This window comes from Periophthalmus magnuspinnatus, chromosome 11, assembly GCF_009829125.3.
Source record: "Periophthalmus magnuspinnatus isolate fPerMag1 chromosome 11, fPerMag1.2.pri, whole genome shotgun sequence".
NCBI classification, from domain to species: Eukaryota; Metazoa; Chordata; class Actinopteri; order Gobiiformes; family Gobiidae; genus Periophthalmus; species Periophthalmus magnuspinnatus.
In genome coordinates, this window is record NC_047136.2 from 17,688,498 (window position 1) to 17,705,402 (window position 16,905).

A 16,905-nucleotide genomic window follows, 5' to 3' on the forward strand; every position below is an offset into this window, starting at 1 on the left:
GAAAACCATTTCAGGACACTTCATCATCATCTTCATCATAAACCTCATAGAGAGAAGACCAAGGGTATGCAAAAAAACACACCAAAACAGAACATATATCTATAAAAAATGTAAAAATAAAAAAATAGTACAAATGTACATCTTAAATTGTATTAAAAACTAAAGCAAAGAAACATGTCTTCAGAGCAGATTTAAAAGACACTAGAGAAGGAGCAGCTCTGATGTGCAGAGGTAAACTGTTCCACAGTTTAGGGGCAGCCACAGCAAAGGCCCTATTACCTCAGGTTCTCAGTTACGTTCTGGGCACATTTAATAAAAGATGGTTTTCTGACCTCCTGATCTGGCTGGGACATAAGCCCAGTCAGGTATTTAGGGGCATAGTCATTTAAACATTTAAAAAGAAATCAGAATCTAAAATCAATCTTAAATGTGACGGGGAGCCAATGGTGGGACGCCAGCACAGGGTTTAGAGAGGATTGTTCCAGCCCATAGTACAGAAAGTTGCAATAGTCTAATCTATTTGCAATAAACAAGTGTATAACTCATTCAAAGTCAATTGCTGGAAGGTAAACCTTTACTTAAAGTTCACAGCCAGCTCAGAATCTACCAGCTCAGAATCTTAATTACACAATTGATTTGCTTGTCCATCCTGAAAGAACTGTCAAAAATTACCCCAAGATTTCTGGCAGAGGCATGCACAAAAGGAGATAGAGGAGACAAAGCATGTTATTGAAGTCAGCAGAAGATTAGAACTAATAACACCATTTGAGTTTTCTTCTCATTGAGAATTAGAAAGTTTTGGGTCAGCCAGGTTTCTACTTCCTGTAGAAACATAAGTAAAGTGTGAGTCAGAGGCAAGTTTCAGGGGTAAATATAGTTGCACTTCAACACAGGAATGAAAGGCTATATTATATTTTGAAAGAATGGAGCCAAGTGGCAGCACATAGAGAAAATAGGGCGGGGCCTAATACAGAGCCACGTGGAACTGAAAACCTGTGAAACCAAGATGTACAGAAAAATTTCTGTCGGGACATTACCATAAAGTTAAGGGGCTTCAATATCAGAGGTGTTGTGCCAGATTTTTATCATCTTAAATAAAATAAAACAAAAATAGTGATAAAAATAATTGGTTTGTAGCGGTACAAAGTTATTCCTCACTTTTAAAACTTTTTCCTTGCTGAGAAGAAGAGTGTTCTGAGAAGTTTCATTTTGCTCATTTCCTGTGAATGTCTGTTGATCTTTCTGTCTGTTATTGACTAAGTTTCACTGTTCTTTCTTTCTGCTGGTCTTGACAGTTTTTTTAAGTCCTGCTGTTGTGATTTTGAGCTATACAAAAATAAATTGAATAGAAAGTGAATAACACTAATAATACTGATCATTCTAATTATGTTATGTGCTTTTCACAAATTCCAGAGGCCGGAGCGGTAAAGCTAAAGACAACCAGCATAGCAACAACGATTCCCAAACAATAAAAAGGCTTTAGAATTAGATGTAGACAGAACACAGTGGTCTTATTTTGACCCCGAGAGCTGCTTTTAGAATATATGTGTGCGAGGACGAGACACATTTTGCTCAAATACATGGAAGGAACTCAGGTAGAGCCACTTGAAAAGTGAATGAAATTATTTTGTTCTATTAGCAATATTACAATAATTACCCATAGATACTCATTTAAATATAAATGTTTAATCCTGTTTTCCCTTCTGTCTTGACTGCAGGGTGTCAGTAATTGGCGTCTGTTGCCTGAGCCATAATGAGCCCTGAGGGAGACTAAAGATCACCTCACACACTGCAGCTGTCATTATCTACACACTTTTCTTCTTGTCTGCGGTTCACCTTGGCCTGGAGAAGAGTTTAGACAGGTTCCACTTAAATGCCATTAGATGCAAGTAGAGAAAGTTGAACTGCTGTATGACATAATGTCAATTTCGATATTAAGGAATTTACTCAATACTCAACTACAACAAAAATGCTCCTTTTTAAACACATGACATATTTAGATCACCACCTCACCTTTTATTAAAATGCTATATTCCCCGAAAACAATGTATTAACATGTTTCATGTCTCACTTTTGTTTTTTTGACCCTCTGAATCTCCTATTCATTTGCTCCCTGTGTTAAGTCACTCCCCTTTCAGAGCGCTATCACAACAGAGTCAGTGTACACCTGGTTTGTGAAATAGTTGTGAACCGTTTTGTATCATATTTTTGTATATTTATGGAGGGAGCATGGATGATGTAGGCGTGTTGACTGAGAATTGCACAGAATCTTATCGCTAACCATAAGGAGGGTTCAAATACGAGAGATCGCTAAATTACTGAAACATGGATGACATCTAGAACCTCTTCAGGTATGTTTTTGATGAGGGAACATCATTATATCATGGTAGACAGCTAAAAACAAAAAATAAAAATATAGCATAATCAGTAATAGAATGGAATTTTCATACACAAAATATGAGTACTGCTTTCTGTTATGTTACCATGTGATCTAAATCATACTAAAATCATGCTAAAATGTCTCTAAAATGTGAAAAGAGGGTGTTAGAACTAGTAACTGCTAAATCGATTACAAGTAAGTGCCCTGTTAGCATGCTACTTATTGTTAGCATTACTGTAATAGTCCCTGAGAAATGTGAAAAGTGCTAATAAGCTCTTCACAGTGCATAAGGTAAGTGAAGAATAATTTTGGGCATCTGCAAACAATTTATAATGAAATAGTTGTGTTTTTCTCTTTTTAAGAAGTAAAAGTCCGGTATAGAACCTTTATGGGATAATGTTACAGGTCATAAAGGTATTATTGCTTTGCCAACAATGTTCTGAATGGAGTGAGTGTCTGTCAAGGTATTTTTGAGAAACAGAAACACACACATTGAAATGCTAGAAAGATAAATGTAAAGGCTTCCTGTGGACCATGCCAGGCAAAGTACACATTTATGATAAGTTACATAGAAAAGTAACACAGTGCACCTTTAAGTTACCTTTTGTGTTTTTAGAAATGTTTCACTTCTGATCAAACAAAAGTGTACAATTTTAGCCATTTTCACTCTTTTTTGCCATCCGGTGAAGTGGAGTAGAAAAACAGTCCCTCCTGCTATTGTCCAGAGTGTGAGGTCATTAACACCACGCAGGCGTCCAGCAGCTCGGGAAGGAACCGGCCCAGCACACAGCTTCCTACATGAGCTGCCTGCACTCGACCTCGGCAAAGAGAACACATGTCAAGCTGTTTTTAATATTATACATCTATATTATTTGTAGAACTTTCCATATTGGCGCTCTTTCTATATTTGCCGCTGATGTCAAACATTTCCTGGGGAACTGGAGGCACTGCTCTGTCTGAAGCTCTGTTATTCAAGTTAGCCTTTAATCTAAGCTTTATTTTTAACACAATCTAACCATAAAAAACTGGCATGACAATCTAAAAACTGTTTAACTGCTGAACTTTCTGCCATAGACACACGCACATCCCCCTCGGCATGATGTCATTGCAAAGTATATCAACTGTTTTAGTATGATTTTAACTTGTTTTTAATTAGATTTTACTGGAAAGCACTTTGGTCACCATGAGTGCGGTAAAGCGCTCTATAAATAAACATTGATTGATTGATTGAATAGTTATTACATAAATATGTGATAGGATTCTTTGCATGATGGCGCAAAAATGTTTTTATTCCTCAATAATATAAAAGATGCCTCTCAACAGATCTGACCTGTAAGACGTCCTGGTGCTATCAGCTACTATCAAAAGAGTGGCATTATCTATTTTTCTTACCAACCCAAAATTCCACGATCAAGCATCACAATGGCATTGTTTTGCCTGGAATTTTCCCAAAATGGCATCTGTTTCCATGGAGACAAGCTTGTGACACGTGACATCCATAAAGAAGCAATCCCACTCACAGCATACAATTGTATTTTCAGGATATTGTTTCAATAAAAACATTAAATAAATGGAAGATAATTATTTTAAGGCTGTAGGTTGGAACATCTGAGGAAATGTAATAACATCTCAATGGAGATGGAGGGAGCAGATTCTACCAGAAAAAGTTACATAGTGCACCTTTAAAGAGTTTTTATTTTCAAGATCCAGTGATGAACAAAATATTTGAACCATGCCATATGTTTCCATCTTACACAACTTTATTTCTGTATAAACTCGAGTGCGAGTTCGTCAGCCCTAATCTAATTGTTTGCAGACGTCATGTTGGAACCATTACCATCCCGTCCCTGCACAGTGCACCAAAAATCTGTAATCTGTTTATGCTATTTAGGCTGTCATGTCTGCTCCTGATTTAGACCACGTTTATATCATGTGACTACTGGTCATGTGCAAATCCATGTTTTTAGAGGAGCTTTTAGGTTGATGTGATAGTATGTCAACTACCAATATGTTTTTAAAGGTTCACTATGTAATTTTTGTGGTGGGGAGGATATTCCAAAGTGTGGAACTAAACTTATCTAATTGGCAATTCATTGATTACACAAAGATTTTATTGCTCAGTAATATAAAACATGCCTCTCAACTAGGGATGGGACGATATACGATAATATCGTTAATCGCGATAAATAAGGTCCGCAATTAATCGTTCGTGGCATTTTTTTATAATCGCGATCATCGCGCACGATTATAATCGCCTTTACGGCACCACACTGCCTCATGTTTCCAGTTCCAATACAACGTTTAGATGTTAGTTTGTGGTGTTTGCCCACTCTGACATAGCAATGACACTTGTAGCTTCTGTGCTTATCTCTGTCTGAACTATATTCTGTCAGATATCAACAATAAACAAAGTCTGATCCGTAACTCTCCACAGGAACGTACCAGCGCGCGCCTCACCCGTGCGCACAGATGAGACGCTAATGTGTGCACATCTTAGATTTTTACCTACAATAATGCAAACTGCAGAATAAAACAACACCTTTGAAACAATAGACAAATTAAGTCTAATTCATACAGCTGAACACAAATGTGCCAGAGCGCATGGTCCGAATGCGCACTATGTGCACAGAAGCAATTATAACGATTATACACGGTATATTTTACCTACAATTAAGTTAATAGCAGAATAAACCACGCTTACCAATCGAGAACAGCATTTCATTTGATGTGTAGATTGTTTGTGCGGGTGACGCAGAAGTGTATGTACATTGCTGTAAAGTTGTAAAGTAGGCCCGGGCCGTCGGAACATTAACAGGTTAATAATTATCGCGATAATATCGTTAATCGCGATTATTTTGGCCACGATAATCGTGAGTCTAAAATTTAATATCGTCCCATCCCTACTCTCAACAGATCTGACCTGTAAGACAAGAGACAAGAGTGATGTTTTCTGTTGTTCTTACTAATCCAAAATTACACGATCAAGTATCACAATGTATTTCTTTGATTTTAGAAACGTATTTTGAATACCAGCAAATTAAAGGGTAAGTGTGCAAGAATCAGAAATGGGTAGAGTAGCCAAAAAATTGTACAAAATAATATTATTCAAGTAGAAGTACAAAGTAGTGGTCCAAGATATTTAAGCAAGAAAAAAAAGTATTTGGTAAAATTACTACTCAAGTAAGAGCAACTTAGAGTAACATCTGATTTATAATTTGATGTTAATGTAATTTGAAGCATTAAATAATGCACAGGACCCAGGAGGAGTCAGTTGAGGTGGCTTGGGCATTTATTCCGGATGCCTCCTGGACGCCTCCCTAGGGAGGTGTTCTGGGCACATCTCACCGGGAGGAGGCCCCGGGGAAGACTCAGGACACGCTGGAGGGACTATGTCTCTCGGCTGGCCTGGGAGCGCCTCACGTGTGTCTTGGCCTCCCTGCTGAAACTGCTGCCTCCACGACCCGGCCCCGGATAAAGTGGAAGAAAATGGATGGATGGATAAATAATGCACAAAATCTGGTATTTTCCAAAAATAGACACAAACATGAGAAAAGTATTCTGTATAGTTACAACTTAAAAGAGAAGCTCAGACTGAACACTGTGCAAGTGATGTCGGCGGGGCTGCCTCTGTGCTCCGGATTCATTCAAGCCTTTTCCCTTAATAAATAGATATGGCATGAAGACATGGTCCCACATATGCAGCTTCAAAAGGTGGTGACCGCAACAGTGCTGCACAGCACTGCTCTGAATAAGTGTCACACTACAACAAAACCGGTCCGACACTGGAGCTGCAGCTGGACAGTCTGAGTGAGGCTTTACACACAGTGGAAAGAGTAACCAAAATTTACTGAATACTGTTACTTCAATAAAAATATTACACTAACTGGGAGTAAATGTAACTGAGTACTACTCTCCTCTGACCAGAATACAGTATTCTATATTTCCTGTGCATGTACGCATTTAGTTACTTTCAGACTGCATATAAATGAAACCAAGAATTACTACAGTATGTCAATGTCATATTTCAACTATTTATTGTAAAAAATGTAATGAATGCATTTATAGTTTTAGGGTGTTTTTACAGTCAAATGTGAGCTCCATATGTTGTGTGAATTTTATAGATACTTGTCAATAACAGGTGTGAAAAACAAATGCCACCTTGTAATGGCAATGTGAGACTACATGTTGATTCAGTGTTTGGAGAAAGCTGTCACAGTTAACACTTCCTCTCTATCACAGCAAAGTGTTTATTTTTAGAGTACATGTGATTACACACACTTTTCACATTATAGAGTTCCCCAAGGATCAATAATGGCTCCACTTATGTTTAGAGATAACATATAATGATGGTATGTGGGTAATTGTAAATATACTTTTTTAAGCGCACACACACTATTAAAAGATTTAACAACCAGCAGTCTTCTTCCACCAGCGCTTTTAATTTTTAAATTTTTTTAAATTTTATGTTTCAACAACAAAAGGCAAGAGAGGAGGTCATCCACAGAGGTCATTTTGGCAGAATGTTTTTCACAGGTTGATGGGAAGTCAAAATAGTAGTCAAAATAGTAGTCCTTGAAAAGTACATAAAGTACATAATCCTTCTGCAATAAAAAAAAAAAAACAAAAAACAAAAAACAAAAACTGTTTGCATGACTTTTGCTTGACATTGGTTTTGTTGTTTTTTGTGATAATATCAATAATGTCGATAATTCTCCCCGATTATTATTGTCATTTTGCTGTAAATTACCGTAAGGCTTTTGCATTAGAGAATCTTGCCAAATATATTTGTATGCTTGGCATCAGTATAAAAAGTAATGTTGCTGTCAAATGAAATGGATATAATGAAGACTCGGGAGAATGAACATGGATACACTTGAGCTGTCTGTGTATCTGTAAATATGTGCGGTCTGAGGGGGCTTGTGTGTACAATGTTTTATGTCCACTGGAATAATTTTATATTTTCATTCTGGTATTTAGCATTAATCTATATAATGATCCCATGATGTTTTCATCAGGTGGTAATCCAGGAAGTCCTCTCCATGTTTCTAATTTCCAGACTTTGTTCATGATTCTTTCTGTGCTCAAGTTTCCTTCTCTTACGCAGATTACCCATTTCAAATTACTACTGTTTTTGAGCAATAGTGTGATGTCAGACCATTAAAACTGCGATTTTTACCCCACAGAAGTAGGAATATAAATCTAACAAATCAAAATCAAACCAAAGGGTCACATTTTTACATAGCACTTTTACACCTTCAAGGCACTCAAAGTGCTTTACATCAAAGGAGCCACTCACACACACATTCATACATCAGTGTACACAGACAATGCTTTTTTTTCTTCAGTGTCGATTTGGCTCCAATCTCTATTCTGACATCTGTGGTCTGTTCGTCCATCTTAGAATTTGTGTTGTAAATTAGGTAGTAGATAGGCTCCGCAACAGTTTCCTGCAGACTAAACCTTTTCTGTGGTGGCTGGTGACAGGTGCCACGGGGTCAGCCCCTGTCAGCCCCTGTCAGCCGGCCCTCTGTCCAAACAGCCCACATGAGACACCCATCAGGACAGATCAACATTCACAGCTTCATCACATCAGCAGTGTCAGGGCAGCCACTACTTAAAGCAGGCCTATGATGCAAAATTGACTTTTCAGAGCTTTTAAAGCAGAACTAAGTAACTTTAGCGACAGTTCTCTCCCTACACTTTGCTTGTGAGAATGCACTGTGTCATAAACACTTTCCACACTCCCCACCCCCCAACTCTCAGTGGAGCGTGCACATTTGTTTTCATAAAGTCAGTGAACACTGTATGGAACATAATGTCTCATGTGGGTTATATTATTTTATTTTTTATAAATAAATATATTGTGTAAATGTTCTGTGAGGCTTGACTCTGGTAATGATGGTGAGCTTGCAATTACTTTGCTTGGTGTAGATACAGTTTGGGGTTGTTTGTGACCATAATCAGTAAAAATAATAATAAATAATAAAGCTGCTCATTGCTACATTTGCAGACTGACAATGGTGATTGAACACATTCAGCTGCTAAAACATAACATTACTGCATACAGATGAAACATCAGTCTGTCAGTTACAGAAGTAACTCTGACGTGACAAGTGGTTTGATCACACGCAAATGCATTACCCTCTTTGATGCTGGGCATGAAGTTAACGAGTCTGAGAGCACATCAGGGTTAAATTTGAACATTGCTCTTGTTTAAGCACTGACAACAAGTAACACTAGCTGCACATATCCTGCATGCAGGTGTAACAAATGAAAAGACAAATACAAGCTTTTGTCAGTCTAACTGTACCGCTTCATATGTAGCTCATTACACTGGAAAACATAGCATAGTAATAACATCTGTCCCTAATGGGACTAAACACTAAACCAACATTTTTCAGCAACTTAACTGTGTATATGGTGTTTTAATAGCACCATCTACTTTTGGGGGCATTTTTAGCTCAAACTAGGTAAATTTGCAGCTTCCTGGTCTTTCTGGGGTCGTGACTCCAGGGGCCATGGTAATTTCATGAACATTGTGACATCACCTACTCTGACTACCCTGATTACAGCCTGAGGTTTCTGATTTAAATGCCTGGCTGGAGGGACAGAGTTAAAAGTGTGAATACCTGTTAGACCAATCAGAGTGTTCTTATACCTGCAGACCCTACTCCTCCTCCCTCCTCACTCTCTTTAATCCTCCAGGTATTACCCAGAACTATTTGAAATGTTGTGCGAGAAGTTTAGGTGTTTAGTTCTACTTGGACTAAACCCGAAACTAAGCCTGGTCTAGATTAGAAATAATCCAGGAGTAGAACCTAAACAATACAACAAAACTGGGATCTGGGACTGCTTTAAAATTAGTTCTTTTTTTCAGACAAACTAGTTCTGTTTTGAAAGACAAAAAAATCTGGTGAAAAACAGAGCTAAAGGAAGTATAAACCCAAACTAAACCAGGTCAGAGGAAGGCCAAAACCAGTTCTAACCTGAATCCAAAAAAACAAGAATGAAACATGCCTTAGGTCTGACCCAGAACTGAAATGACAACATAATGGATCTCAGCATGTCAAAAATTACATGCATAACCTCGACAGGCAGCGGTCTCAGAAGTGTGTCAGCGAATAAAAGCCCATCTGGACCAATTATACCCCCCGATTCACTGTTGCCCAGGAAGTGCAACTGAAAGCTAGACTAGACTCTAGGATTCTGTGTTGAAAAAAAATACAGACAGAAGGATCGCGTGTGTAAATAATGGTTATGTAAGGTTAGCTAAAAACACAAGGTCCAAGGGCAAAGACAAGTGGAAGCACATGTGCCAAATGTGGTTACATAACACTCCTCAGGGCTGTGTTTTGGACCAACTGGAATTCTGTTGCACTGTTTCTAATCACAGTCAAACATGAGAGGAGGGGTGAGGTTTAAAGGGGCTGTACCAGATTTTTACTCTTAAAAACATGAAAAACAGAACCAATACATTTTAAATGATTTGCAATGGTCCAAAGTTATCGCTTACTTTAGGTATTCCAAGCATACTAATTATTCCTCATGACCAGCTAAGAAGCACTTTCCACAGCTCTCAGAAGCCAGAGAGGAGTTTTGCAGTGACGTTAAAGTACAACTAGCCAATCGCGGACTTGATTGTTGGACACAAAAAAAACGCTTTATAATGAGCACGTTGCTGACTTATTTTGACCTCAACAGTTGCTTCTACAATATATTTGTACAGAGGCAAGGCAAATACTACTCAAATATATGAAAAAGCATCGGGTAAAGGGCCTTTAAATATGTAGGATTTCTTGAAAAATCTTTAGGCTTTGCATACAAACATTTCTAGCAATATGCTTGTATTGATGGGCATTTGTGTGCTGAAAAGATGTGAAAATCTCACGCAAAAAAGGATGGCACCCGAAGATATCACCTTATGACATCATCGGGTGTAACACAGCATTTTGAGCTTTTGAGAAGGACTGAATATACTGCCATAACTGAAATGTGCCTCAGTGAAACGGAACAAAACTTCAGCTATATTTTATTGACGGCACATTCTTATAATAAACAGTCTATCCAACACACAATGGGACCTCTAATGTTCAAAATTTAAGGGTATATTATGCAAAATTTACTTTTGTGAGCTTTAAGCCATGTTATGATGTAGTTACCTCTAGTTGTGTTTTGTTTCATGCACACAGGTTTGAGTAATCCTTTATTATAAGTCTGTACGTACACAAAACTCAGAATACTCTATTCCACCTTGTGATGTCACGAAACAGTATACCGTTTCTTATAAAAGTGCACAAACTCAATGTCTTGCTACATGGCAAGTAGTTCATTCATCTGCTTTCATACAGTTTTACACATTTTACAGTTTTACCACATGACATCACAAGGTGGAACACAGTGTTTTCCGTGTGTATATATATGTATATAATTTTTTTAAGCATTTTATGGGCCCTTTAATAATAATGTCTCAAATGTAAACTGTGGGTCTGTGGCTTTGTTTGCAGTAGATGCACAAACTTTATTGATCCACAGGGGAAATTACTTGGTCACACTTTACAGACTTTCTAAACTTAGTGTAAAAAAAAGTAGTTGATTAGCAGATGTTAGCTTTGTCCTAGGTGTATATTGTTTCAGTAATGTTTTTATGGAGCAGGGTGGTGGGTTAGTAAATACAGCTACGGGCGACCTTTGACCTCTCGCACTCACTTAACACTAAAGGCGCCAAGTCCAAACTTCTATTAACATAAGCACAAGTGAGATGCATGTGAAAGGCCAGGGGCAGTTTTGTTTTCTCATTAACTGGTGGCCGATCTGGCTACTATTTTACTGATTTATTGTGGCTTTTGTTTTTATATCTTTGTACTGTATTTCATTATGTTTGCTTTTATGTCTGTGAAGCACTTTGCTTGGCTAAAGGTCTGGGTTCCTTGGATGTTACAGGCATTCATTGATCCTGACCAGTATCTCCCAACTCCACTGAATAATAAGGATATCACATTAAAAGTCACTGTCCCTAATCTGATTATACATAAATTCAAGATAAGAATTCATTGTTATTGTGGCAGCAGGATTCTAAATGAGGCCGTAGGAACAACTTTGACCATGATCCTTTGCTCCCTTTTTTAATGCAATAAACAAATAATTTTGGAACGTGATGACAATAATAATGACCCAAAGTTTGTCAGGGTCTTAGTATATTTTTCAAATGCAGGACCTCTGCATAATATTGACATGGAACATAAATTTCATACCATGAAAATAAATTATATTCATTGTGCTCAAATATATGGAAAAAAACTGGGTACAGGACATTTATATCAGAATGTAGCCAAATACCTAATTTCCCTCTGTGGTCCCTGATCATCCACATTAACTTAAAGAAGGGGTATTTTACTTTTATGGGGTATTACCTGCTAACACATGAATATATTTAGATCACCATGTTACCTTTTATTGTTTTAAAAATGCTATATTTGCTGAAAACAACGCATGAACTTCAAAAACTTAATTGCCTTGATAGTGAAAGACTGCGAGAGGGTTCATAAGGTCAGGGTTATGAAAGTCTGACGGAAACTATGGAATGTATGTAATAGTAAACAGCAGGTAGTGAGAAAACATAAGCAATAATCCTATTCTGATTTATATACTGTCGGTCAAAGTGACATTGGAATAAATATGAAACTAAAAGTGGCACAGTGGGTTAAGCACTATCCACCTTACCAGAGGGGAGTTTGAGCCTTGTCCAGTCTTGTCCAAGTTGCAAAATGCTTTACCACAGTAACATGGTAAAGTGTGACAGGAACGGTGTAATCTGGTGTAAAAAAAACAAAACAAAAACACATCAATTGTCAAACATGAATTCAAATTAGCAAAGAGGTTAATATTTTTGACTTAAAGGGTATTGTACACATGTAATACAGCTAGTCCATTACATGGGCCTAAATTTAAAGCAAACAGGTAAAAATGACAATACGCATAAGTTTATTAATCAATTGAAATGGTCTTGCAGTTAAAGTAGCCTGTATCAAAAGAAATTAGTAAGTGCATTGACCAATTAATTGTAACGGGATTGTTTGACTTTTTACTCGCCTCTGTTGTCTGCCATGTTTGGTGTTTCGGCAAAAAGAGTCCCCGGGCAGCTGGAGCACCTTAAAAAGGTTCCGGGGCAGACAACTATGTGCTGAAGAGGAGGGGTGTCCAAATATTTTAGCTTTCTGTATCTAGTTTGTTTTCTACAACACTGAATCTGCAACAAATTAATATAGAGCTCTATTTTTCTAATGGATTTGATTGAATAAAGTTTCACACTGTTTTTAATAAATATATAACTTTTAACAAGTAGATTTGTTGCTACTTACCTGTGCTGCAGTGTGGGAGTAACCAATTAAGGCAGGTGCTCTATAAAGGGAGCCAACCGCAGTCTGCTCAGTGGATGGGTTGTGTGTACAGGCTGTTATGGCCATGTGGTCTTCTTCCCCTCGGTTGCTATCCGAGCTATTACAGTACACAATTATACAAAGTTGGAGGTTCTGTATTATCTACCTTACATTAAAATATTAACACTATCAATTTGTTCATTCCCCAAGGAGATAGAAATGTTTTATTCCATACTGTGGAATATCCTAGTCAAATTCTTTAGTCTATTTTATTTTATTTTTTAAGTATTATAAGTTATAATAGTTTGTTTTGGAGTTTTTTTAAAGATATAAATCCCAGTGGTACAGTGTGTCTATATTTACCCCATCCTTCATCACTGCTGGGTAAACCTGTCAGAGCACCCGAAACAAATCAGATTTTAATGTCATATTTTACATGCTCTGTGCCAACTGCCAACTGATAGAAAGGAGTTGAACTTGTACCTGTCCCTTGTTTTGAAATTGTGTCTTATTGTATAAACTTGTTGAAAACAAATCATTGTTCCAGACATCCACAGACGCATGAACAAACCTGTATAATTACATAGTACCATTATGCATAAACGTAGCTTGTAAAATGTATTGCCTCATGTGCAGTTATGAATGGAGGAGCAGTGCCAGCGGTGCGGCTCGGGCTGTCAGATACGAGTCATATCTATGGAGGTGGGGCTTGGGTGGAGCAGAGCCCCAGACACTTCTAAGGAAAGAACCAACCAGAGCCAAACGTGTCATGAATGTATTTGGATGCCAAGTTTTTAGGTCAATGTCATTCATGTTAAATGTCATAGGAATGTAAAGTGTATTTTTTTTCTTTGTTTATTATTCATACTTGCTATAATTACATATTCTGAAATGTAACATAATTTAGTTACATAAACATAAAATGATTAAAGGTACAGTGCAACTTTTATGATAAGTTTCAAGACATGTTTGAGCCATGAAAACACCACAAATTAAAAGTCCTACATTATGAAAAACTTTTAGCCATGTCAGAACTTTGTTACCTCCTCAAAAACATACCTGGAGTTGTGTTTTGTTACATTCACACATGTTTGAGTAATCCTGAATTATTAGTCTGTCTACATCTCCAAAACTCAAAATGCTCTGGTTCACTTTGTGATGTCATTTAGTAGTAGTTTTAAGGTTAACAGCTATTTTCAGCCTCAGTTGAACTCCTTTAATCTTCAACACTCTTGATTGACCTTAATTTCTGAGCTTTGATTTCTGAATATTTTCATTTTACCTTTTGTTTAGTTGAGATTGTCAATAGAAAGTCTCTAATATCTACTGGTGCACCAAAGAGCGAAGCAGTTTCAATGAGGCGAAAACAACAGCTATAGCTTCAAAGAAAGGCAAACCCAGGGCTGAAATCATCCAAATAATTTTAGTGAATGTGTATAGAGTTTAAAAAACACAGTGGAGCACTTCCTGTATTACCACTCAATGACATCACAAGGTTGAACTGAGTGTTTTCTATTTGAGAAAAGATCTTGGGCTACATAAGCAGGATTTGTGTGTTAAACATGTGTGAATGAAACAAAGCATAACTGCAGGTATGTTTAAATGAGGAAACAACATTATAATATAAATGGAAAAATAATATAATATGGGACCTTCAAAGAATTACTAAATAAAAAAATCCATAGCAGTCTCTGTATGGTTACCTCCAAATTCTGTCCACTTACTAACATCATATGTGTAAAAAGGGTGCAGAACGTGTAATGTAATGCTAAAAGTGCCTATACTGCATTGTGTTGTCTTTTGGTGTTTTGTGGTTGGTGTCTCCTCACAGGAAAAGCGCTGAGGCAGGGAGTGGTTCCTCTTTCCTTATCAGCACTTCCTGTACCCCCCTTCTGACCCCGCAGCCTCTCCCCACTGCTATGACGACAGCACCTTCACGCCTCTGTCCCATCAGATTAGCCGTTAACACTGAAATCAATCACCACCAACAGTCCCCAGTCCCTCGCCCACAACCCCCCCAGGCCTAATCCAACCCTGCCCCACAAGTCTATACAGATGAATGGCTCACTTCCTCCTCTAAAGACACAACAGATCCACTCTGATACACATATACAGTAAACACCTAGTCCTGCTTTGGTTTAGGCTGAGTTTTGAGTTAAATGGAGGCTCAGGAAATGGCTAATGTCTGAATATATCTAAATTAACTAAATTATTTTTATAAGTTGTTTAAAGTTCCTATATTACGCTATTTTCTAATCTATGTTGTGATATTTTTACCTCATCAGAAACAAACTTGAACTTGTGTTTTGTTTCATTCCCCCTGCATATTTAGGCAGAGTTCTTCTCTCAAACAGAAAACTCTGTTCCACCTTGTGATATTATGTGGTAATACAGGCAGTGCTCCACTGTATTTTCAAACTCCATACACCTACACTAGAATCATCTGGATGATTTCAGACCTGGAATTGTCAATCTGTACTGAACTAAAGGTAAATGGCAGCTTTTAACTTTATAATTACCACTCCATGACATCACAAGGTGGAACAGAGCATGTGTAAATCAAACAAAAGACAACTCCAGGTTTGTTTTTAATGCAGTAACAACATTCTAACAAATGCTCAAAGTTCACAAGAGTAATTTTTGCATAATAAAGTCAGTCAAAATTGACCAATAATGTATAGGCTATATAACTTATGTTACAAAATAAATTGTGTGGTCTATTTTATATATGTATATTATTTGGTGACTCAATTTTGACTTAATTTAGCCTATGAAATATTTGACTTGTCCTTATCCAAATGTGCAGCCGTAAAAGTTAGCCAATGAAATTAAATCCTTATCATTAAAATATATACAGATTAAATATATTTTAGACTGTATTTTTTTAGGTTTTCAATTGTGTGAAAGTAATGTTTGTGTAGTCTGTTCTCACAGATTTAAAGAAGGGATATAATGCAAAATTGATTATTATGTTTTTCTAATTTCTAGCTACGTTGTTCCCTCATCGTCCACTCTCTGTGTGGACAAGAAAAACTGGCTTCATCGGCTCCACTGCTGCTGCTTGTTGTTAGCAATGCCGCACTTTGCCATTGTGCAATCTGGCTCCACTGCACGCTTTCGGGACAAACTCAGCGCCAAGTGTCCCCTCTGCTCCCAGCTGTCCCTGCTGCCTGCGAATGCCTAGGCCATTTCTTTGGACCTATCGCAATGTATCATGTCCAGTGCTCCACCCACAAGCCTAAGTCATCCATACTCCCACTCGATGATGCTGAATAAATAACTTCACAAACATGATGTGATGTGCTGTGGTTTCATTAGTGGGATGCACGCTGATTGTGCTCTGTTGGTGCTCTGAAGGCGGAGTGACTTAGCATGGAGAGCAAAGGGAGGGAGGACAGAGTGTGAAAAAGGAAAGTGATACTTATTAAACATGTTAATATGCTCTGTTCGGTGAATATAGCATTTTCAAAACAACAGGTAACATGTGTTAGCAGTTAACACCCCAGAGAAGTAAGATAGCCCCTCTTTAAGGTATTTGTAACCCACTCCTCTATTTCACCTACTATGATTTTCCATTCCGTAGTGTCCTTGAATTATTTTAAATGAGAAAAAAATATTAAAGTAGTATTTATATTTATGTTTTTATGATAATCCCAATCCTAGTAAACCTATGATACAGTATGTCATAGTAAGTCATAGTAAGTAGACTCCTCTAACTCCCCTGTAACTGCTGTAGGTCTGTCAGTAGCTAGCTCTTATGCCACTAATCTAGAACTAATCCTCTGATAACCACAACTTTCATCGCACAAACTACCACGCAGCTCTGGACCAGGCAAAGGAAGTCTGGCTGATATCGATGTTTGCGCACAGTGACACCATAAGACCCCCTGACGACCCCGGTACTAACCCCCCGACAGAAGCTTGAGAATGGGTCAGAGATGACGTATACTACCCTGACCTGTGTGCCAGAGGGAAGTGGAAAAAGAGTGGGAGTGGTGAAAGCGGGCAGGCAGACATTTTCTGCTGATATAACATCCTGCTGTACAACTACTACATATACTTCTAATAAAAATATTACTACTACTTCTGCAAATAATACTATTACTACAAATACTACAGCTAGAAATACGGCTACAATAAATAATACAA